This window comes from Vulpes vulpes, chromosome 1 (genome assembly GCF_048418805.1).
Source record: "Vulpes vulpes isolate BD-2025 chromosome 1, VulVul3, whole genome shotgun sequence".
In the NCBI taxonomy this organism is placed as follows: domain Eukaryota; kingdom Metazoa; phylum Chordata; class Mammalia; order Carnivora; family Canidae; genus Vulpes; species Vulpes vulpes.
Genome location: NC_132780.1, coordinates 122,070,987 through 122,097,129, shown reverse-complemented (window position 1 = coordinate 122,097,129; position 26,143 = coordinate 122,070,987). Strand labels below are relative to the sequence as shown.

The window sequence follows — 26,143 nt, the reverse complement described above, 5'->3', positions numbered from 1 at the left end:
TGTTTTTCTATGGGTACTGAGTTTTGTGCTATCTTTAGCAAATAAGTATTTGCTCAAACACTATTAAAAACATTTTCACATGCTTTTTTTTTAAAGCACTTTTATGGTTTCTCTCTATTTATGCTTTTATTATCTAGAATTTATTTTGTTATAGAGAAATTATTTTTTCAGATGCCTAGTTAGTTGTCCCAAGCATTTACTGAATGTCTTACCTTTACCCTACTTATTTTAAAGGTTAATTATTTACAACTACAAAATTTCTGTATTCATTTGGTCTCTTTGTAGATTTTTTTTTCTCCTACTCATTGAATTTTTCATACGTTAGGACCCAATATGGCATAATTTTTAATACTAGTTATACGTAAGAATTTTATAACCAGCCATGTGACTGAATTCTATTTATTATTCAGTTGATTCTCTTCAGGTTTAAGGTTTAAAATTTTATCTCCTGTAAGTATAATAATTTTATCACATTCTTTTGAATACATAGACATAATATTATATTTATATATTTAATTGCATTGCCTAGTAATCTATTTTTCCTTTTGGTAAAAACATTATTATTTACATAGTTATTAAAATATTCTTCCCTATTCTTATTTGATTAAACAAGGCCCTAGGATTAAAATTGTATTTTCATTGTATGATTTACTTTCCCTTTTCTCTTAAGTTTTTTTTTCTCAAGTTTTTATTTAAATTCCAGGTAACATACAGTATAATATTACTTCCAGTAGAATTTTGTATTTATCACTTACATACAAACCTAGTACTCATCCACAAGAGCTCTCCTTAATTGTCATCACACATTTATCCCAACCCCCTGCAGACTTCCCCTCCTGCAATCCTCAGTTGGTTCTCTATAGATAAGTCTGTTTTGTCATTTTGACTGTCTTTCTTTTTCTCCCATATTCATCTGTTTAGTTTCTTGAACTTAACATACGAGTGAAATCTACAGATATCAGTGTGTTGAATTTTGTATCCTGTGATTTTACTGAGTTCATGTATCAGTTCTAGCAATTTTTTGGTGGAGTCCTTTGGGTTTTCAACATAGAGAATCATGTTGTGTGCAAATAGTGAAAGTTTGGTTTCTTCCTTGCCCACTTGGATGCCTTTTATTTCCTTGTTGTCTAATGGCTGAGGCTAGGACTTCCAGTATTATGTTAAATAACAATGGTGAGAATAGACATCCCTGTCTTGTTCTGACCAAAGGGGAAAAGCTCTTAGTTTTTTGCCCATTAAGGAAAATATTAGCTGTGGGGTTTTGTATATGGCCTTTATTATTTTGAGGTATGTTCCCTTTATCCCTACTTTGTTGATGGTTTTTCTCATTAATGAATGTTGTGCTCTCTCAATTTTTTTTTCTGCATCTATTGAGAGGATCATGTGGTTCTTATCCTTTCTTTTATTGTGGTGTATCACAATTCATTTGCAAATATTGAGCCACCCTTGCAGCCCAGGAATAAATCCCACCTGATTGTGGTGAATGATTCTTTTAATGTACTGCTGGGTTCAATTTGCTAGTCTTTTGTTGAGAATTTTTGCATCCATGCTCATCACGAATATGGACCCGCAGTTCTCTTTTTTGGTCTTTGTCTGGTCTTGGAAGCAAGGTAATATTGGCCTCATTGACGTCTTCCTTCCGTTTCCATTTTTTTTGGAACAGCTTGAGAGGAATAGGTATTAACTCTTCTTTAAATGTGTGGTAGAATTCCACTGGGAAGCCATCTGGCCCTGGACTTCTGTTTGTTAAGAGATTTTGTTTTTATTACTGATTCAATTTCTTTGCTCGTTATTGATCTGTTCAAATTTCCTATTCTTTCTGTTTCAGCTTTGGTAGTTTATATGTGTTTAGGAATTTATCCATTTCTTCCATATTGTCTGATTTGTTGACATGTAGCTTTTCATAATATTCTCTTATAATTGTTTGTATTTCTGTAGTGTTGGTTGTGATCTCTGCTCTCTCATTGATGATTTTATTTATTTGGGTCCTTTCTCTTTTTGATAAGTCTGGCTAGGTGTTTATCAATCTTAAGAATTCTTTCAAAGAACCAGCTCCTGGTTTCATTGATTTGTTCTACTAGTTTCTTTGTTTTAAATTTCTGCATCACTTATTTCTCCTCTAATCTTTATTATTTCCCTTCTTCTGCCAGCTTTAGGGTTAATTTATTGTTCTTTTTTCTTGCTCCTTTAGGTGTAACTTAGGTTGTATAGTTGAGATTTTTCTTGCTCCTTGAGGTAGGCCCGTATGGCTATATACTTCCCTCTTCTGACCGCTTTTGCTGCATCTCAAAGCTTTTGGCCTGTTGTGTTTTCATCTTCACTTGTTTCCATGTACTTTTTAATTTCTTCTTTACTTTCTTGGTTGACCCATTCATCCATTAGTAGAATGTTCTTTAACCTCCATGTATTTGTGCTCTTCTCAAATTTCTTGTGGTTGACTTCATGTTTCATAGTATCGTAGCCAGAAAACATGCACAGTATGATCTCAATCTTTTTGTATTTGTTGAGGCCCAATTTGGGGCCTAGTGTGTGATCTATTCTGGAGAATGTGCACTTGAAAAGAATGTGAATTCTGCTTTAGGATGCAATGTTCTGAATATATCTATGAAGTCCAGACACATTTGGTCCAGTGTGGACCGAACAAAACCGTTGTTTCCTTGTTGATTTTTCTGCTTAGATGATCTGCCTGTTGATGTAAGTGGAGTATTAAGGTCCTCTACCGTTACTGTATTGTTACCATTGAGTTCCTTTATGTTTGTTATTAATGGTTTTAAATATTTGGGTGCTCCCGAGTTGGGGGCATAAATATTTACAATGGTTGGGTCCTTCTTGTTGGATAGTCCCTTTATAATGAAATAGTGTCCTTCTTTATCTCTTGTTACAGTCTTTGGTTTAAAATCTAGTTTGTCCATTATAAGTATGGCTACTCTCACTGTCTTTTGATGTCCATTTGCATGATAAATGTTTTTCCCTCCCCTCATCGTTCAATCTGCAGGTGTGTTTAGGTCGAAAGGAGTCTCTTCCAGACAGTATATAGATGGGCCTTTTGTTTTGTTTTGTTTTAATCCATTCTGACACCTATGTCTTTTTCTCAGAGCATTCAGTTCATTTACATTCAGAGTGATTGATAGATATGAAGTTAGTGCCATTTTATCACTTGTTTTACATTGTTCCTGAAGATTCTCTTTTCCTTTCTTTTTTTTTAAAAAAAAATTTTTTTTTTTAAATTATTTACTTATGATAGTCAGAGAGAGAGAGAGAGAGAGAGAGAGAGGCAGAGACACAGGCAGAGGGAGAAGCAGGCTCCATGCACCGGGAGCCCGATGTGGGACTTGATCCCCCGTCTCCAGGATCGCTCCCTGGGCCAAAGGCAGGCGCCGAACCGCTGCACCACCCAGGGATCCCTCTCTTTTCCTTTCTTAGTCTCTGTTGCTTTTGGTCTTTCTTTCCCACTCTTTAATATTTCTTGCAGGGCTGGTTTAGTGGTCATGCACTCCTTTACGTTTTTGTCTCTCTTTCTATTCTGAAGAAGAATATCTAGCCTTGCTGAATAGAACATTCTTGGCTGCCTTTTTCCCCATTCATCATGTTGAATATATCATACCATTTTCTTCTGGCCTGCCAGGTTTCTGTGGAGAGATCTGCTGCTAACCTTATTTGTCTTGACTTGTAAGCTAGGGATTTCTTTTGTCTTGCTGCTTTTGGGATTTTTTTCTTTATATTTTGGAAATTTATGATATACCTTTGTGTTGGCCTGCTTTTGTTGATTTTGATGGGAGTGCTCCGTGTCTCCTGGATTTAGATGTCTATTTCCTTCCCCAAATTAGGGATGCTTTCAGCCATAATGTCTTCAAATAAACTTCTGTCCCCCCTTTCTCTCTCTCTTCTTCTGGGACTCCTATGATATGAGTGTTAGGACATTTGATGAAGTCACTGAGTTCCCTAGGTCTACTTTCATGATCCAAGACTTTCTTTCTTTTGTTTGGCTTCATTTTCCATAATTCTATCTTCTAGGAACTTGTTTGTTCCTTTGTGTCTTCCATCCTTGTGGATGGTTGGTTTTGGTTGGTTTTGAATCTCAGATACTGCATTTTTCATTTTGGCCTGATTGTGTTTTAGCTCTTTCATCTCTGCAGTAAGGGTCTCCCTGATGTCTTCTATGTGTCTCTCAAGGCCAGCCAGTATCCTTATGATTGGATTTAAATTCTGGATCAAGCATATTATTTATATCTGTTTCTATTAGGTCCCTGACCATGACCTTCTCTTGTTTTCTTTTGAGATGAATTCCTCCATGTCACATTTTGTCTAGGACTCTGTCTTCTGTGTCTTAGGAAAGCCTGTTATGTTTCCTGCTTCTGAAGGTAAAGGCTTTATGGAGATCATATAATGTGCAGGGCCTCGTGCTTCAGGAAGCATCTCTGGTGTGTGTTGCATGGACTATGCTGCTGTATTTGGGCTGCTCTTTCCCTCAAGTCAGTCCTCTGCAGAGTTTCTCCTTGCCTGCAGTGGGGAGTGTTTTGACCTTGTCCAGAGTGTGGCAAGTTTTAACAAGGTGTGCTCTGGTCTGCTGGCTGAAAGAATCCTGATGCTGTTTCCACTAGAGCTGGAGCTTTGCAGAACTCTATGGTCAGTAGACCTGGGGTGTGTGTGTGTGTGTGTGTGTGTGTGTGTGTGTGTATGTATGTATGTTGGGGAAGGTTTCTGCTGGTCTTTGGGAGGATGGGTCTGCTGTACTGCTGCTCAGGTACACTTGCCCAAGAAAAGAATTACCGGCAGATCACAGCAGGACAGGACTTGGTAAAAGCGGGTTAGGTAGCCACTGTTGACGCTGAAGTTAGTTTATGTTGAGGAATGGTGCCTGTTGGCTCCTTTGTCCCTGGAGAAGCAATGCCACCTCTGTTGGATGTACTCCAGGAAGTGGAAACGTCTCTCCCAGTGTGTCCCAAGGGATCCTCTGATTACACCGTCTGTCTCTGGGCTGTCTGCTCCTGGGCTATCTGCCCTCCTCCACAGGAACACTGCAGTGCTAACTGGGCTCCACACCTGCCATGCTATAGACCTCTCTAACTCCAGTCTTTGAGCCCCGTGGTTGTAAAAACTCATGAAAATCAACCCTTCTTGTTTTCCTAGTCAATGGCTGTGGGGAAGTGTTTTCTTTGTGTAATTCCCTGTGTGTTCCTCTCTTTCTCTTCCTTCTATGACCAGGGCTCCCCCACTCTGTGGCACCCATGATCTGCTTCTTCCCCAAACCCTGTGTCTGTACTTCCCACCTTCCTCAACATGGCCTTTGTGTAGTGTGTTTTATCAGTCCTCAGGTCAATTTCTTGAGTATTCAGAATGGTTTTATAATTATCTACTTGAATTGGGTGACCAGGCAAGCTTAGAGTACTTTTACTACTGAATTATCTTAGCTCCTCCTCCACTAGTATTTAAATTTAAGCTCAGGAATGTCTGGGTGGCTCAATGGTTGGGCACTTGCCTTTGGCTCAGGGTGTGATCCCACAATCTTGGGATCAAGTCCCACACTGGGCTCCCTGTATGGAGCCTGCTTCTCCTTCTGCCTATGTCTCTGCCTCTCTCTCTGTGTCTCTCATGAATAAATACATAAAGTCTTTTAAAAAAGATAAAAAATAAATGTAAGCTTAAAATCTACACGTAGTGAACTCTTAGTTTCTGGATGTCTGAGAAATTGTTGTTCCTCATTCTTAGATGATGGATCTCTGACAATCACATTCCTCAGCATAGGTTGAGAATTAACATGCAATAGGCAGCACATATTTAAAATTGAAAAAACTATTCTGTTTCAGTTTTCATAGAAAAATAATGTATCCATCCCCTCTCTGAGTTGCCTCATTCTTATTTTTAATGCCTCCTTGTTGCCTCTGTCTACTGGCCAACAACCACTGATGTTCTTTGTTACTGTACATTAATTTGCATTCCAGGAATTTTATGTAAGAGAAATCATACAGTTTATATTTATTTTTGTCTAACTTCTTTTACTCACCATGATTAGTTTGAGACTCTGGAGGTTGTATTTATCCAGAGTTCATTTCTTTTTATTGCTGAGGAATTTTCTGCTGTATGGACATGGCACAATTTTTTTTAAATTTTTTTTTTATTATTTATTTATGATAGTCATACAGAGAGAGAGAGAGAGAGAGAGGCAGAGACACAGGCAGAGGGAGAAGCAGGCTCCATGCACCGGGAGCCTGACGTGGGATTCGATCCCGGGTCTCCAGGATCGCGCCCTGGGCCAAAGGCAGGCGCCAAACCACTGCGCCACCCAGGGATCCCGGCACAATTTTTTTAACATTCACTCATTGATGGATATTTGGGATGTTTCTAGTCATCAATTATTTTTTAAAGAAATTTAAATAATCTATTTCACTTACCCATATATTTGCCATTTTCAGGGATCTTCATTCCTCTGTGTATATCTTGATTTTCCTCTATATTGTTTTCCTTCTTTCAGAGGACTAATTGCAATGTTTCTTATAGAGCTTAATTTTTAGTCCTGAATCTTTTCAACTTTTGCCACTAAAAGTATTTATTTCACCTTCATTTGTAATGATATTTTTTTGAGTACAGAATTTTAGATTGACACTTTTTTCAGTACTTAAAAAATATTCTTCTATTCTCTTCTATCTTGGAAGTCTGCTGTTATTTTTATATTTGTTATTCTATATGTTAATATATCCCCCCCCTCTGGATTTCAATGATGATATAATTTGATGTAGTATTATTCATGTTTCTTATGCTTGAATTTCATTATGCTCCTAGGATCTGTGGATTTACAGTGTTCATCAAATTAGGAAGATTTGTGGCATGACTTATTAAAACATTTTTACTGTCCCATCCTTTCTTCTTCTGAGACTCCTATTGTATGTGTATTAGATAATGTGAAGTTAAACAATAGATCACTAATTCTCCATTCATTATTTTGGTCTTTTCATTCCTTTGTTTCATTTTGGAGAGTAGAAATTTGAGTTCAGTAATGTTTTCTTTTTCAGTGTCAATTCTCCTGTTAATCCCATCTAGCATATATTTCATGTAATGTCATACATTTGTTTTTCATTTCTAAAAGTTCAGTGTGAGTCTTTTTGATATCTTCCATGTCTCTTCTTAACATGCTTGTGCTTTCTTCTATCTCCTTGAATATATTGAGTATATTTATGATAGTTGATTTCATGTCCTTGTCTACTGGATTTATCCTACGTATCACTTCTGGGTTAGTTTCTGTTGATTGATATTTTCTCTTCATCATGGGTTGCATTTTCCTATTGATATGATATTGCCTGGAAGCCAGACATTGTGAATCTTACGTTATTAGGTGCTATTTGTTTTTTATTCTTTAGATATGCTTGAACTTTGTTCCAGGGCCCAATTATGCTTCTTAGAAACCAAACTATGTTTCCAAAAAGTGTATAGGATAACAGTGTAGCTGACAAGCAAAATGAATGACAGTAATGATTTAAGAAGTAGGAGGGAGAAATTGGGAAGGCTTTGTTCTTATAAGGCACTTGCACATCCCATGAAGCAGTATAGTTATCTTAAACTGGACTTGGATCAGCTGTAAATGTATAAACTCAAGAGTAACTACTAAAAATAAAAGTAAAAAAGAGAAGTCTAACTGATATACTAAGAGAAGGAAAGGAATCCTCTATAAAATGCTCAGTTTACCCCCCAAAAGCAGAAAAAAACTAAAAAGAAAATAGGAACAAAGAACAAGAAAACAGTAAGGACTATAGTAGACACTTATCCAACAGAATAATCACTTTAAATATGCATGTTCTAAATAAACCAAAGATTATCAGAATAGTTAAAAAACAAGTTCCAACTATGTTTTCTACAAGACACCCAATTTAAGTATACATGCATATATAGATTAAAAGTAAAGGGATAATGAAATATATACTAACATTAATAAAAAAATTAGTAATACATATGTATGTAGGCAGTTGCTTCAGGATGGTGGAGAATAAGGTAAGACCAGTGAATCCCATAAGCATTGGCTCACTGCTACACTTCACTTGCTTTGAAATTAATTTATTGATGCTGTGTGCATTACCATAATGGTGGATAAGGTATCCTGTAAATCCATGGATGTTAATCTTGGCAAAAAAAATTCCATGAAGGGAGGGCAGATTCATATCCAGAATAATGTCTATTCCAGTAAGCATAACATCCTTTCCCTTCCCTGATGAAAATGGTCCAATGTAAACATCTGCCACCAGATAACTGGCTGATCACCCAGGGAATGGTGCCAAATTAGAGAAAGTGTTGATTTCTATTGCTGTCATATTGGGCACTCAGTAGTGACTGTAGCTAGGTCAGCTTTGGTGAGTGAAAGTCCATGTTGCTCAGTCCATGCATAGCCTCCATTCCTATCACCATGGTTTCTTTGTTCATGAGCCCATTATGTGCTGAGAGGGTTGACTGGGAAAGAGGTTAATACGTATCCACAGAATGGGTCATTCTACCCCCTTGATTGTTAAAATTTTCCTCTGCTGAGGTTACTCTTTGGTGAGCATTCACATGGGACAAGAGTTTTTCTATATACTAGCTATGGAGTTTGAAATTAAAAATAATAACACTTACATTGGCTCACTCAAAAATAAAATACTTAGGTATAAATCTAACAAAGAATTTATGAGATCTCTATGAGGAAATCTACCAAACTACAAAAAAAATCTTTTTACTGATGAAAGAAATTGAAGAACAAATAAAAAGATATTCTATGTTCATTGATAGCAAGACTCAATATTGTCAAGATGTCAGTTCTTCCCAACTTGATCTATAGATTCAACACAGTCCAAATAAATCCCAGCAAGTTGTTTTGTGGATACTGACAAATTGATTGTAAAGTTATATAGAGAGGTAAAAGACCCACAATAATTAACACAATATTTAAAGAGGAGAGCAATGTCAAAGGACTGGTGCTACCCAACTACAAGACTCACTATAAAGCTAACATAATGAGGACAGTGTGGTATTGGTGACAAAATAGACAAATAGATCAATGGGGAACAGAGCACAAAGCCCAGAAATAGATCCATACATATATAGTCAAGTGATCTTTGATAAAGGAGCAAAGTCAATTCAATGGAACAAAGACAGTCTTCTTGACAAATGGTGCTAGAACAACTGGACACTTACATGCAAAAAAAAAAAAATAATCTATGCACAGATATTGTACCCTTCAAAACAACTCAAAATGGATCATACACCTAAACTGAAAACACAAAACTAGAAAACAACTAGAAGAAAACATAAAATCTAGATGACCTTGGATTTGGTGATGACTTTCTAGATATAACATCAGAAACATGATCCATGAAAGAAGATATTAAGTTGGACTTGATTAAAATTAGAAACTTCTGCCCTGTGGAAGATACTATCAAAAGAATGAGAGGATGACATACACTGGGAGAAGACAATTGCAAAAGATACATCTGATAGTGTTTATTTTTTAAAAGATTTGTTTATTTTAGAGAGCACAACAGGAGGTGCGGGGGGGAAAGGGAGAGATAATTTCAAGTAAGTAGATTCTGCTGAGTGCAGAGCCTGACATGGGGCTGGAATTTATGACCTTGAAATCATGACCTGAGCTGAAACCAAGAATCAAATGCTTAAAAAACTGCCATTCAGGTGCCTCAAGATATATCGGATAAAGACTGCTATCCAAAATACACAAAGAAAAAAAGAAAAAAAATACACAAAGAACACGTAAAGCTCAGCAATAAGAAAATAAACAACCCAATAAGCAATAAGAAAATAACAACAACTAAAAAATGGGCAAAGGATATGCACAGATACTACACCAAAGAAGATGGACAGATGGCAAATAAGCATATAAAAATATTTAAAATTGCAAATTAAAAATGAGAAAAAACTATATACCTAGTAGAATGGCAAAAATTTCAGTGTCAACACCAAATGCTAGAATGAATATGGAACAACAGGAACTCTCATTCATTGTTAGGGAATGCAAAAAATTCATTGTCACATTGGAAGACAGTTTGTCAGTTACCTAAGTAAACATACTCTTACCATATGATTCATCAATCATGGTCTTTGGTATTTACCCCCTAAAATGAAAACTTAGGTACATATAAAAACCAGCACATGAATGTTTATAGCAGCTTTATTCATTAATTGCCAAAACCTAGCAGCAACCAGGATGTCCTTCAGTAGGTGAATGGATAAATTGTGGTATATCTAGACAATGAAATATTCCAAAAAGCAGTGAGCAACGAAACTGTAAAAAACATACTGAGGAACCTTAAATACATATCACTAAATGGAAGAAGTCAATCTGAAAAGCTTACATACCATATGATATCAAGTGTATGACAATCAGGAAAGGATGAGCACTGGGTGGAAAGGATGAGCACTGGGTGTTGGCAAATTGAACTCCAATAAAAAAATGAATTTTTAAATAAATTCTTTTTAAAAATTTTCATTGATGTATAGAAACAATTGATTTTGTGTTGTTTATATTATAGCCTGCAACTTGGCTTAAATTCATTTATTCTAGTTGTTCTTTTGTGGTTTCTTTGGGATTTTCTACATACAGGATAACATATGTCAATAGGAGTAGTTTCATTTCTTGAATGCCTTTTATTACTTGCCTAATTTCTCTGGCTGAACTTCCAGTATAATATAGAATAGAAGTGGTAAAAACAGGTAACCTTCTGGATCTTAAGGAGGAAAGTTTTTATCTTTCATCATTCAGTAGGATCTTGTCTGTGGGTTTTTCAGGAATGCCCTTTGTCAGTTTAAGGAAGTTCCCTTCCATTTCTAGTTTTCTGAGTATTTTTATTATGAAGAGATGTTCAATGTTATTAAATGCTTTTTCAGTCTTAATTGAGGTGTATCTATATCATGCTTTTTCTTTTATTAATGTTTTTACATCTTTTATTTTCTTCTGTTGAATCACCTTTATATTTCTGGGATAAATCCCACTTAGCCATGGTACATAATCCGCTTAATATGCTATTGGATGCTGTTTGCTAATTTGAATTTTTGCATGCATATTCATAAGGGATGTTGGTTTCTAATTTCATTGTGGTGTTGTCTAGCTTTGAAATTAGGGTGATGCTGGTGTTACAGAATGAATTAGGAAATGTTCCCCTCCTCTCCTATGTTTTGGAAGAGTTTGAGAAGAATTGATGTCAATTATTTAAATATTTGGTAGAATTTGCCAGCCAACTCATCCTTGATCTTCCTTTGTCAGGAAGTTTTTGAGTACCGATTCAACATCATTACTTATTTTAGCTATGTTGAGATTTCTCTCTTGAGGCAGTTTTGGAAATTCATGTGTTTCTAGGAATTTGCCTATTTCATCTAAGTTATCTAATGTTGGTATATAATTGTTTAAAGTATTATCTTCACTTCTGTAGGGTTGATAGTAATGTTCCCACTTTCATTTTGATTTTATTTGCATCTTCCCTCTTTTTCTTAGTCTAGGTAAAGGTTCATTGATTTGTTAATCTTTTTAAGGAACAAATCTTTGGTTTTGTTAATTGTTTTTCTATTCTCTATTTTATCTGTAATCATTATTATTTCTGTACTTCTGTTAACTTTTGGTTTAATTTGGTCATCTTTTACAGTTTGTTGAAGTATAGAGTTGGGTTATTGATTTGGCATTTATAGCTATAAAACATTTATAGTCCTCTGAGTCATGTCTTTGGTGTAACCTGCAAATTTTGCTTATTATTTTAATGTATTCAAAGTATTTCACATTTTACTTGTGACTTCTTCTTTGACCTATTAGTTGTTTACAAGTGTGCAGTTTAATTTCCAAATATTGTGAATTTCAGTTTTTACTGATTTCTAGTTTCATCCCATGATGGTTATAGAAAAACTCTGTATGATTTTAATCTTTTTAAATTTACTGAGACTTGTTTTGTGGCCTAAAATATGTTCCATACTCAAGAATGTTCCATATGTACTTGAGAAGAGTATGCATTCTGTTATTATGTGGAGTATTTTGTCTGTTAAAGCTAGTTGGCTTATAGTGTTATTCAAGTCCTCTATTTCATGTTCGATCTCCTGTCTAGATTTGCTACCCATCATTGAAAGCAAGCTATTGAGTTCCTCAACTGTTGTTATAGAACTGATTCCCCCTTCAATTCTGTCAATGTTTGCTCCACATATTTTGGGCGTGCTATTTGATGCACATTTGTTTGCAATTGTTTATCTTCTCAACAAATTAACTCTATATCTTTCTTTGTTTCTTGTAACAGTTTTCTACTTATGGCTACTTTGTCTGGCACTAATTTTGCCATGCAATCTCTTTTGGTTACTACTTGCATGGAGGCTTTTTCCATCCTTTTAATTTCAATCTATTTGTGGGTTTTTAAAAATTTATTTAAAATGGCTCTCTTGTAGATAATATATAGTTAGATTATATATTTTTAAATCTATTCTGCCAATCTGTCTTTTAATTGGTGCATTTAATCCATCTGCATTTAAAATGATTACTGATATGGAAGCATTTCTGCCATTTTTCTATTTGTTTTCCAGAAGTATAGCTTGTGTTGTTCATGAATTGCTTCGATACTGCCTTTTTTTCATATTTAATTTTTTCTCAGTATATCTTTTTATTCCCTTCATATTTCCTTTTGTTTATTTTTGTTAATGGTTATGTTGGTGATTACAAATTCATAACAGTGTCTTTTGAATTGTACTAATTGTACTAATTTAGCTTCTATAGCATACAAAACTGTTGCTATAAATATTCATCACCTTCCCTTATATCTTTGTCTTTATATCTTTATTACATGCCCATTAAGGATTTACACACTTAACACGTAAATTCATGGAGAAAATAAGAAAGGAGTTAAAACTAAAAAATGTAATAATACTGGCTTTTATATCTACCTATAGTTATTTTTACCATTGTTCTTTATTTCTTCATATGTCTTTAGGTTACTGTCAAATTTCCTCTCATTTCAGCCTATAGGACTATCTTTAGTATTTCTTGTAGGGAGGGTCTGATAATAATGGCCTCTCTTTGCTTTTGTTTGTCTGGCAATGTCTTAATGTCTCTTTATTTTTTGAAGGAAAATTTTGCCAGATACAGGAATTCTTTGTTGACAGATTTTTTTCCCCCAGCACTTTAAATATGTCATCCCACTGCTTTCTGGCCTCTTTGGCTTCTACTATAAATTTGGCTGTCAAACTTCTTGGGGATTTCTTATTTATGAGGAATAATTTCTTTCTTGCTGCTTTTAAGATCCTCTATTTGTAAGACTTTGATTATAATGCATCTGAGTATCTCTTTGAGTTTATTATACTTGGAGTTTGAAGAATTTATTGGATCTGTAGTTCATGTCTTTCCTCCAATGTGAGAAGTTTGCAGCTATTATTTCTTCAAATATTCTTTCTTCTCCTTTTTCTCTTCTCTTCTCCTTCTGGTATTCCTATAATATTGGTATGCTTGATGATGTTTCATAAGTCCCTTAATCAAAACGGCACTCAAATCTGCTACTGAGTATTTCTGGTGAATTTTTCATTTTAGTTATTGTAATTTTAGCTCCAGAATTTCTACTTGTTTCTTTTTATAATTTCTATTTCTTTATTGATGTTCTCTATTTGTTCATTATTATCCAAGATTCTTTTTTTTTTTTTTAACATTTATTTATTTGGGAGAGACAGAAAGAGAGCATAGAAGGGAGGTGCAGTGGGAGAGGAAAGAGAATCTCAAGTACATTCCCGCTGAGCATAGAGTTCTATGCTGTGCTCAATGCCATGACCCCAAGATCATGACCTGAGACAAAATCAAGAGACAGATGCTTAACTGACTGAGACACCCAGATGCCTGCATTGTTATCCAAGATTCTTCATTGGTTTTTCATTTATGAAAACCTTTAGCTTTATAATTTATCAGTCTTTTAAAAATTAATTATTTTGATCATTCTGAACATCATAAAAAGTCTCATTTAAAAGTCTTTGTTATTAATAAAATTAATTTCAACTGGAATGAATTGTTATGGTAAATTTTTTGTTGACTTTCTTAGCATCCCAGAATTTTTTCTCTAGTTTCTCTTCTTCTCTACTGTAGGATTTTTGTAGTTTCTCCACTACTTTCTAGATCCTTAGTCTATAATTTTCAGAGTTCTTGATCCATATTACTAGAGATAGGAAACAAAAATCTAGCTACTGATCTAGTTAGTCAGAAACCAAGCCAAGGGTTATGTGAGAGTTTAAAATCCTCCAGGTTTTAGAGATTGTTTTTGTTTTCTATTTTTATTTCTTATGTCATTAATTTGTGATTAGAGAATGTGGTTTGTAACATTCTAAAGTATTGAGGTTTTCTTGTGGCTTTAATATAGGCTTAAATTTTCAATAGGTACTTGAAAAAATTTTAAGGTATAAAGTTCAAGAAATATTCAACAAGTCTTTCATATAAGTTATGTTTCTTTTTTCCTCATTGTTTTATTTTTTTTTCATGAGTTGTCATTAAATTATGTCAAAATCTCTCATTATTATTGCATTTCTATTTCTTTTTATTATAGTTTTTGAAGTATAATTTCTAATCCACGTTACTTAGTTTATTAAAATTTTTAAGAGTTTCATGGGGATCCCTGGGTGGCTCAGTGGTTTGGCGCCTGCCTTTGGCCCTGGGTGCGATCCTGGAGTCCCAGGATTGAGCCCTGCGTTGGGCTCCCAGCATGGAGCCTGTTTCTCCCTCTGCCTGTGTCTCTGCCTCTTTCTCTCTCTCTCTCTGTCTATCATGAATGAATGAATGAATGAATGAATGAATGAATGAATAAATAAATAAATAAATAAATAAATAAATAAATAAATAAAAATTTTTAAGAGTTTCATTGTGGATGTCCATTTCATCACTATAAATATAAGCACTTTCTAACTTAATGTATTTTGTCTTGAACTCAGTTTGGATATTAATATATTAACTCCTGTTTTATTTTTACCAATAGTTGTCTAACATACTCTACTACTAACTTTTGAATCATCTTGTTTTAGATTTTTTTGTTGTTGGATTTTGTTATGTGATACATGCTGAAAGCCTTTTTCTTATAATACAAAGCAAATTATTTTACTACATCTACTGGCATGAGAGATGGTTCATCTAAGTTCTATTTTAAAGAACATCTTATTTTACTTAATTTTCTAGGAGACAATTTATATACCACCTCCTCTCACTTAAATCAATCAACAATTTTCCATAATGAATTGCTTAAAAGCAGCTTTGGTCAAGAATGGAATAAAGCACCAAAATAAAATAAAAATTTTAAAAGACTGCTGTTTTAAACATTAAACACTTCTGCCAATGATATTTAAACAAAAGGCATAAATGATATTCGCATGATACATGTTTTTACTGTTTCCTTGTGGTTGGTTTTCCTCACCATCATGCAAATCACAGACCTGCAGTTAGTTGTCAATTGTCATACTAGATCAAAGAGGTTCATTCAGCTTCAAATTATTTGAAGGCCTTGGATAGAAGATTCTAAGGTTTTGAAATCCCAAACTATCATGGCTCCACTAATTCCTGTACAGCAGAATTTCCAGTAATCTTGTTTGTCCACTTGAGTTAATTGCTATCTATTCTGGTGCAGTATATCTGAGGCTGTAATGTAGTACTCAGTTGTGACTCTCTTGCCCATGTTTTGGAAGTATTTCATAGCTAACATGTGCTGGATGCTTTGTTTTGGAATATTTGGAGACTAAAGGAGCTGTGGTCAAAAAAAAAAAAAAAAAAAAGCCGTGGTCATCTTAGTTAATTAAAGAATACTGGGTAGTAGCCATGGCTGGCAGCTACACAATGCTATTCTCTGAGACAAATAATTCATTCAGGAGTGGCAGCAACTGTTTTCAGATGAAACCTGAACATTGAAGCATCAGCAATAGTCACATTGCTGTCATAGCTGACCTAGGCCACAGAGTTCCCACTGGCAGAGAAATTGAAGCTGGGACCCAGTTCCCAGTACCATTGGACTCCGATATCAGCTAACCAAAATGCATCTTGCTGCCCTATGGCATACTGGTTGGTTTTCATTCACTTCTTTAATGTATGCAGAAGCACTGCATTTGAAGTCACATAATCCTGCTGCCAGGAAAACACTGTTGGTATGCCATTTCAAATTGAGGACCTTTTAATGTGTTTGCTTACCCACTTGCCATTTTCATGCTCAAGTAATAAGCAGAAATGAATTGTGCTTCATTATCCATAGCAAATATGTTCTCTAGAAGGGATGAGTCACAAATTGGCTACATAATTAATTCTGAAGATCACCAGGGTAAGCTTCCAGATACCATCTTCCTGGCTCCTGCAAAGGACAGTGTAGTCACTCTTGAAAGACCAGTACATATTTGTGATGTGTCCACTGTGCTCCTGGAGTTCATGAGGTTTCACCCACTGGCTCTGATTCTTCTTATAGATATGAAGTCTGTAGTTATTGTGGTTAAGGGCAATCTGAATATGATAAGTCATTACTCTAGTACAAAGTTGTTGCAGTGACAATATTCTTGGTGTTTTCAAAAGGTAGAAAGGTAGAGTCAGGGAAGTCCTGAGAGTCTCAAAATGGAGAATCTGAAGACTCTGGTCAGTCAACATCAACATCTATTCTATCTCCTTATTTTATAGTGGGTTGTATCTTCTTTGTCTTCTGCTGCTTCTGCATTTTATATCCACTTTTAATATACGGTCTGTATTTTCTGATTTTTTAACTGTATATTACCCTTTGCTTAATTTTTGAAATTTTGAGATATTTCACCTTTTCTCTAGTGGTTACCTTGAATATGTATTTTTCTTAAATTGTTAGCTATGCATAGTAACTTACTTCCCCTTACGAAAAGTGAAATTAGTGTAATTCTTCTTCCTCTGATTGTTTTTGTTCTCACTTTACCACCAATTAACCACCAAATTTAGCTATAGAATTCTCTTTTGTTGGGAACTCTAACCTCCTCTCTACATTCCATCTCTCAACTTTAGAATTTCACTATTGTTTCTATATAACAGATTTTAAGTTTACATTATATTTTGTAATCATATTTGGCACTGTTGATTTTAGTTCTACACTCAAATAAATAATCACTGCAGTTCTTTGACCATGGCCTTTTCATGAATCTTTTCATTGGGTGGAATTTCTCTTGTAATAGATATATTTTAAGGGCTTATGGGGGTTTGTGTTTCATTTATAGTATTCTTGGTGAATATATAACAGTATATTCATAATGTTATGTGCCAGCCCCTGGATTATGTACACATAAGGTTTGAATTCGGGGGATCCCTGGGTGGCTCAGCGGTTTGGCATCTGCCTTTGGCCCAGGGTGTGATCCTGGAGTCCCGGGATCGAGTACATGGGGCTCCCTGCATGGAGCCTGCTTCTCTCTCTGCCCATGTCTCTGCCTCTCTCTCTCTCTCTCTTATAATAAACAAAATCTTAAAAAAAAAAGGCTTGAATTCTATAAAATTCATTTTTAGGTTTTTTTAATTCAAAATATTGTTGGAAAATGGTCAGCCCCAGTGGCGCAGTGGTTTAGCGCCGCCTGCAGCCTGGGGCGTGATCCTGGAGACCCAGAATCGAGTCCCACGTCGGGCTTCCTGCCTGGAGCCTGCTTCTCCTCTGCCTGTGTCTCTCACGAATAGATATAATAAAATCTTAAAAAAAAATATTGTTGGAAAAGAGAAAGTCTATTTCTTTTTTTTAAAATGAGAAACAAGATAGTTTTGCACTAAATGTAAAAATGTTAGGTATAAAGCAATTTCCCATGAACCTGGCAATTACCTCATAAAATGCTAACTACTTAACTGTTCTAACTGCATAAGTGTTTACTGTATGAGGTTTTTACTGCTATTACTATTATTTTACTGTTACTGTTACACTGTTCTTCAGTTAAGGATTATTATAACAAAGAAGTTATATTAGTATCTAAAGCTCTCCAACACCTTGTCATTTTTTCCTTTGTCTTTAGTGGATAGCTCATGTACACAGTCACTAATATCTTGATATAGATGAATGTTATCAATAATTTCTAATTGTACACTGAATGGTTAACATGGATGTCCCTGTAGAACTGAACCTCATTCTCCTTTCCTCTCAAACCAGGTATTTTCCATGAGAACTATTCTCAACATGCCTTAGTCATTCTGGACTCCTCCTATTTCCTATGCATTACCAACACTGTTTTGCTCACTGTTTGTAATCCTACCAGTTGTAACTTCTCCCATCGGGACTGCTTTTCTCTTCATTTTCTTTGTTCTTCTACTTTGGCTCCTCATCTGGCCTTCAGCAGTAGCTTCTTAAACATCTTCCTCCTTCACTAATGAATTTTACACTACTGGAAAATGATCTTCCTAAAGCATATTACAAGTGACCCAGGTATATTTTACAGCAAGGTTTTGGGTGAAAGAATTTACATTTAAATATTTATCCTTGTCTAGAAGCCTTATGGTTTTTTTCTGGAAATTTCATTTTTTTAAATGAAATTATATTAACAACTTACTTATAAGTAGATATTTAATGAAATTTTATTATAAATCCTTTTAAGTGCAAAAAAAATCCTTTAGTAAAGTGACACACACTTGACAATTTTATATATATTAGTTTTCATCATTTGTCTTTGCTCAAAGTATGTGTGAAAATAACGAGAATGAAGCTGTTGGGAGGGAGACTTTGAGAGACTAACATTTGTAGAAACTGTTAATGGTTATTAATAACAACTATGCTAACTGATCTCCAGATTAGATTTACAACTAATAGCTTTCTTTGTTATTTCTAATAAACATAGAAGTGGGCTGGGAATCTTTTTTCTTCATTTGTAAAGTGGGAACAATATCAATTACCTTGTCTTGGGCAATATATCTAAATCATTTAGCATAGTATCTGACACATTGTAGGAGGTCAATAAATAAAACTATAATGTTGATTCTTCCTTTGATATCAATCATCAATTATAATGGTAAAACACTAATTCATAACAATTTCTTTAATATTGAACTAATAATACTACCTACTATGTTAGTGGTTTGCATTTATAAAATATGCATTAATCAAATTCATAAAAGATTATCTGTAACTAGATAATAAATGTAATTATTTGTGGTCTAACATTTAATTTAGATACAATGAGGTGAGGTATGTGAATATGCTCTATAAACTTTGGGTAACATATTCTATGATCTAGCTTCAAATCTTTACCATTTATTAACAACACAATCTGTTTCTCCTCTGAAGAGAGAAGAAAAATATTGGGAATAGCAATAGCAACTTCAAAGAGCTGCTAAGAAAATCAAGTAAAATCATGTATGTGAAGCAGCTTTGTAAACTCTAAAAAAAAAATAATAATGCAAAGACTAATTACTGTATTTTTGTTATTTTAACCATGACATTATCAGGATTTAATGCTATGAATTTAAGTTAGAATAAAGGAGATGAAAATAAAGGTAATTAAATTAAAAAAAACACTATACTGGAACAAGCAGATAAAAGTTCTGAAGGAAAAATTTATGAAGGTCTATTTCGTAAAGCACTATTTATTTCAGAGTTTGAATTATAAATAAGTCTGTGACCACCGCAAAAAATGAAAGTGAATCAACTTTCCTGTAACTTTTCTAAAATTAAGAAAAGAGCTAGGACTCCATTCTTTTATGTATCAGGCATTTTTGTTGTTGTTAACTAGTATTAATTCTAAATAATACTAATATACAGAATAGGGAAAATAATTATGGGAAAAAAATGATGCTTATTTACATGATTATAGTCACAAAAGGAAGGATCCATATGCACGATTATTCAATGTTCAAAAACATTTTCATGCTAAAAAGAAATGAAACATTATATTTCTTGGTGTGTAATGATTTATCAAACACAATTTTGTAAAATGATTGTTAACAAATGAAATGTTAAATGCTGCCAACAGAACTGTATGGTGATTTTTAAAAAAGCCTTTTTGGATAGCCATCAAACACCGCCATCCAGGAAACCTGTTATTCATGGACTTGTTGGTAAAAATGTTCAGCCAAATGAATTTAAGAAATTTAAGAAAACTTAAATTGTTGGCGTACCGTACCAAGATCAGCCTTAAGATCTGTTGGCAGACTTAACTTTCTTGATCCTTTAACTGAAACAACAGAAAAAGGAAAAAGGCAGTTGTTAATTACATAAAATTAAAGAGTGTGGGGGAACAGTATGTACTACAGTATAATTATTAAATCCTGATGAGCATTATATTTAGTGAGCATGTATAGAAGCAGAAATACTGTTTGATGTTAATTGGTCATTCAGTAGTAAATATTTAATATGCAAACCGAAACATGAGAAAAGCAATTGTTCTTACAGCAGATAATTAAGTATTTGCATAGTTTTTTTCACATGTGGTATGAGAAGTGATTTTTTTGTTTAATTTGGGAAGAACCAAAAAGTCATTTTGGATAAATCTAATAGGCAAAGAAATATTGCAACAAATGTATGAACTCATAAATAACTGACCAGGGTAAAAACTGATGCTAAAGCTCTCAATATTTTTTTTGAAATAGAAAGAAAATTCTATTACAGATCTATATGATACAGTCAAGGAAACTTTACCATGCCAATGGCAGATGACATGACTTCAATATTGAAGGGTACAATGTTAAATTCAGTAGATAAGATCTTGAAAAATAAAAGATATTTGAAAATGAATTTAATTATATTATAAATCAAGATATCAGAAAATGCTTAAATCAAGAAAAAATATATAATTTATTTAAAAGCTTTCCTCATTATCTGTTAATAATTTTACATTGGGTATCTCAAAATACTGAACTGGAATGCATGTTATCATAGGAATGCATAAGGGGAAATCATGTTAGACATCTTTTCTGTCACTTTATACTTGAAGACTCTAATTGATACCATCAATTAACTTATACCTTCTAGTAAGTGATTTTTCTTTACAAATAGGAATGTTATTTTATTTTTATTTTTTATTTTAAAAATATTTATTTGAGAGCACACAAGCAGAGGGAGCAGCAGAGGGATAGCGAGAGGTAGGCTCCCCACTGAGCAGGGAGCCTGACATGGGGATCAATCCCAGGACCTCAGGATCATGACCTGAGCTGAAGGCAGACGGTTAACTGACTGAGCCATCCAGGCACCCCAGGAATGTTATTTTAAAATAAAAATGCAGATTGCAGAGTAGAAAGAATATTCAATTTAAAATCAGAAAACCTGGCTCACAAATTTCTGAATTTGGCCACCTAAAAATATGTTTGGGGAAAAAAATCCCTTCATCAATTTGTCACTTAATTTTGTAGCTTAATCTTATCTGTCAAATAACATTCTTGATATAATCTTTAGTGTTTCTGCTGGAATATGATTAGAATACATTTTATAATGGTTTTTAGAAAACCTAAATATATTATAAACTCAAATATATTTTTTATGTTTCATGAAATATCATTTCTTGATTTTCCCCCCAACTATTTAAAAATAAAAACCCATTCTTATTTCACAAATCATACTAAAATAGATGGCGAGATGGATTTGGTCTGTGGGCTGTCGTTTACTGATTACTAAATTCCATGCTAAACTACTTGTAAAAGGAAACCTAAGTATTATCATTCTAATATAAATAATAGCAACAGGCAAATGTTCCTATGAAAAGACATTAAAAGTAATCCTATTAAGATTAAGGGGCAACCAGGAAATCAAATTTTAGTAATTTGGGTTTAGAATTAGCACAAGCAAAAAGTTATTTATGTCAAAATATGGCCAACTGAATATATGTAATATGCTTCATAAGAGGTTGCAAATATATTTTGTAAATTCACAGTTCAGATGAACTGAAGGATTGGGTGTGTGTGTTCCATATTTAGAATAATCTCTCAATTTATTTTTATTTTCTAAAAGATTTTATTCATGAGAGAGAGAGAGAGAGAGAGAGAGAGAGAGAGAGAGAAAGGCAGAGACATAGACTGAGAAGCAGGCTCGATGCAGGGAGCCCAATGTGGGACTCAAGGCCAGGACTCTAGGATCATGCCCTGGGCTGAAGGCAGGTGCTCAACCACTGAGCCACCCAGGCATCCAGCATTTAATTTTTTAAATGACTGATTATAATGGAAGGGTTTGTTTAATAATTTATCTTGTTTCTATTTTGTTTTTTAGAACAGTATTTTGGGGGCTCAGTTGGTTAAGCAGCAAACTCTTGGTTTTGGCACAGGTCATGATCTCAGGGTCTTGGGATTGTGCCTCTGGATGAGCACCATGTTCAGAGAGGAGTCAACTTGTGAATTTTCTCTCCCTCTGCCCCTCCCCCTGATCATTCTCTCTCTCTCTCTCTCTCTCTCTAAAATCTTTTAAAAACTACGGTATTTCAACATATCTATATAGTATTAATTATTATTATTATTATTATTATTATTATTATTATTATTATTTTTATTTATGACAGTCAGAGAGAGAGAGAGAGAGGCAGAGACACAGGCAGAGGGAGAAGCAGGCTTCATGCACCGGGAGCCCGACGTGGGATTTGATCCCGGGTCTCTAGGATCGCGCCCTGGGCCAAAGGCAGGCGCCAAACCGCTGCGCCACCCAGGGATCCCCAGTATTAATTATTTTTAAAATAGATTACAAAGATCTTTTCAAAAAGAGGGCAAATGGTTCCTGCCTATTGGTTAGTAAGCCCAGATACATAGAGCATGACAAAGACCACAATATCACATGCCCTCCTGCTATTCTTTCTGATGGAAAATTCTAGTATCTAACTTACTCTGGCTCTCAAATCTGCTCTAGTTTTCTGGATCTCCTTCTCAATTTTGTTACCTCTTTTTGGTTTTCTGTAGAAAGCCTGAAAACTGGAGTCCTCTCACAAACCCCCATCTTCAATAGTATAACTGAAGGAGGGAAAGGGAATGATTTGATGGTGGTATTACTTTAATAAAAATATTAATAGGTGTCTATTATTCATGTACAGGATGATTCTCTTCACTTGCCCACCTAGTACACTCTTTTGGGGGAGGGGATGGCTCTTTGTGTCCAGACAACTAGTAAACTTTTACTTGTTCTTCAAGACCACTCAAAAATCACCTCCTTTCTGAATGTAGCCTCAAACTTAAGGCTTCATCTGGTGCTATTATCCTAACTTTCATAGCCCCTTGTGCACATTTCCTTTATAACACATCACATTTTATTACATTTGACCTTTTTTTTTTTTTTTTTTTTTTTTTTTACTCTGCTACTCATTAACATCCTGAAACTGAGTTCTCCAAAGGTGGAGGTTGTATTCCCAAAACCTAATAAAGTATTGACATAGAGTAGGTGTACAATGAGTGTTTGCTGAATAAATGTTGAAAAAAACAGTAAAGTCAGGATATGGGGTGAGGAGTTACTCTGAAGAGGGCTAAACAAAGTATGTTCAAGTGTTAGAGAAATATGTTACACATGAACACTTGAAGAATCTGAGTTGGAAGATGAGTAAGGCAAGAGGAAGTATGAGGCAATTCTTCTCGGAAATGTATAGAATGGAAACCATACATATTAACCCCTTATAATGTGCTCTTGGGAATGTGGCTCTCTGAATTTCTTAATTTTTACTGTTCTCTAACATAGGCACAGTGCCATTACATATTGAAGGGGAGAAAATGTTTAATAGAAACTTCTCACTGCTCACTGGCTCAGCACACTGCACAAAAAAGAGAATCTTGCTCAAAGGAATCTTAGAGATCATTTACTCCAATATCCTATTCAATGAAAACTATTTCTCCTACAACATTCTTGATATCTTGTTTAAATAGTCCTCATAAAAATCTTTAAAGGTATATAAAAAATCAAATTTTGGGTTGTTATATAACCTTTGCAAGACTATGTTATCTCTATTCTAGATTTTTCTACTTCAAAATTCAGGCTCAGTTACAGTAATGAGGCAGGGTCGTCTAGTGGCTTAGCATAGCTTATGACAGAATTAGGTCATATGTTCAGCCTTAAATATGAACAGAATTTCCGGCATTACAAAAGTATTTTGGCTAGGGGTTTCAGGTATCTTCAGTGCATCAGATCCTTCAGTCATCTGTATATTCACGTGTTTTTTTTTCCTAACTTCTAATTCAAGTCAAAGTCAATGGAAACTGCAGCCTGACTCATCAGAGGAATGCTGTATTGGCTTCAAACAACTCTCAGAACAATAGAAAACAAACTGATGGTTACCAGAGGGGAGATGGTTGGGGAAATGGGTTATTTAGGTGATGGGCATGGGGTGTTGCATTGGAGTGCTGAATCACTATATTGTACACATGAAACTAATACTACACTATGTTATCTAACAAATTTAAATAAAACCTTAAAAAAATAAATGTAATATGTACAAAAACCCTCTGTGGTGCCACAATTGAATCAAATTTTTAGGAACAGAACAAACTGAATCAGTCTGAATGTGGCTTACCACTTTAATGGGAAATACATAAAGAGGTAGGCTAGAACTTTCTAATTCAAAGCTTTTGATTAATTGTTTCTTGGTTAGAGACAACTGGATTGACCTTTTGATTTCCAATGGAGGATTTCTACTTTGTTACGGCTAAGCTACATACAACTGATACTGGAAATCAGAATGGCCAAGGAGATCAGATTCAGTCTCTTTAAGCCATTGATGTTTGTTACTATTTTTATAATAACTGCTACTATATTTTATTGAGAATCTATGTTCTGGAAATTAGCATAAAGTTAAGGTTGAGAAACTTGGCTAAAGGTATAATGGTAGGAACAGCAGGTAGGTTGAAATTTCCCTGACTCCAAAGCAGCTTACTTTCCAGTAAGCAGCACAATAGGTATGTTATATATGATATAGCAGATACCAATTGTGTCGGCCTAGATGTCTTCTGCAAAATAAATCTAATACTAAACATTTAGATTGAAGTGTTTATAAAATTTATCCGTGTTTTGTTTCATTTACTGTTTGGAACATAGTAATGAATTTCACTTGTCTCTATCTTCCCTAAGCTAGAAACTTAGAACAAAGCACCTGGTACATATATAGGTATAGTTCTCTCTCTCTCTCTCTCTCTCTCTCTCTCTCACTCACACACACACACACACACACACACACACACACACACACAATTTTAGAGTCACCATACTATTGTAGAGCCCTGAAAGGCCTACATGCTTCTATATTACCACCCCTCCCTGCCCCACCTTTTATGAAGTGACTAACATAAAATCAGGCAAAGAAGAATCTTTATTTGAATTTGCCCCAGCATAAAAAAATGTTTAATGTCATGACTCTACTTTTCTTGCTATATTAAAATATGTATTATATTTCTATCTGGACAGTATTAATGAATTAGTGATTTATTAGTGTTGCATGAACAAGAGTTAAAGGATTATGAAGCTTTATTTCTATTCTTGTTTACCTTGAACTATAAACTCCCAGAGAAAACTACTTCTTCAACACACTTTTTTTAAGTGCATAAAATAGAAGGACAAATCATTTGGGATCAAAGGACCTTGAAATCTGAAGATTTGGGCTGGTTCAGACTAAGCCATTTATTAATAGGTTAATCTTGGGCAAGTTATGAAATTTTTCCTTAGTCATACTTTCTCCACTTGTGTAAAATGAGAACTATACTAACCTTACAGGGTTGCTATAGGATTGAATAAGATAATACATATGAAAAATACTTTGTTTGCTTTAAAGTACTATATCAATATTGATTACAATTTTTAGCAAACAAGGCTTAATAAATTCAAAATATAATTTGTTGATTCTATGAACTAAAAAGTATATTAAGTTTTTTTTTTTTTTTTTTTTTAGTTTTTTTGAATTTTTTTGTTAAAACATACTCTTCATAACTTAGCAACTTTGTCACTGTTTGGCTGTCCTTTAGTTTCAACTGTGATAAGTTTTTTGCAATTCTTATATTTCTTTTTCTCATTTTTAAAAAGAAAACCAGGAAAAAGCATAGGTTTTATAACAAAATGTTATAAAGGTTAAGCTGGAATTCTAGCTCTACTTATTTAAATACTCTGTCAGTTTTCTCCTCAGCAAAAAACCTATCCCAGGGGTGATGTAAGAAAAAAAAGAAACTAGGTTTGAAAAATTGTGGGTTACAATTATTTTTAGGTTTCTTGTTTACTAACTTCATTTGGAGTCTAGAACATTGGGAATTTATGCTTCTTAAAGTTGCAAATCTGGT

At 34.3% G+C, this 26,143-nt stretch overlaps 1 protein-coding gene and 1 pseudogene across 11 annotated transcripts in view; both read right to left on the bottom strand.

Moving 5' to 3' along the window:
- STXBP5L (syntaxin binding protein 5L) overlaps positions 1-26,143 on the bottom strand; it is a 389,595-nt gene that overhangs the window by 33,594 nt on the left and 329,858 nt on the right. The gene's annotated exons all lie outside the window — the stretch shown is intronic.
- LOC140594236 (actin-related protein 2/3 complex subunit 1A pseudogene) lies at positions 15,374-16,465 on the bottom strand (annotated as a pseudogene).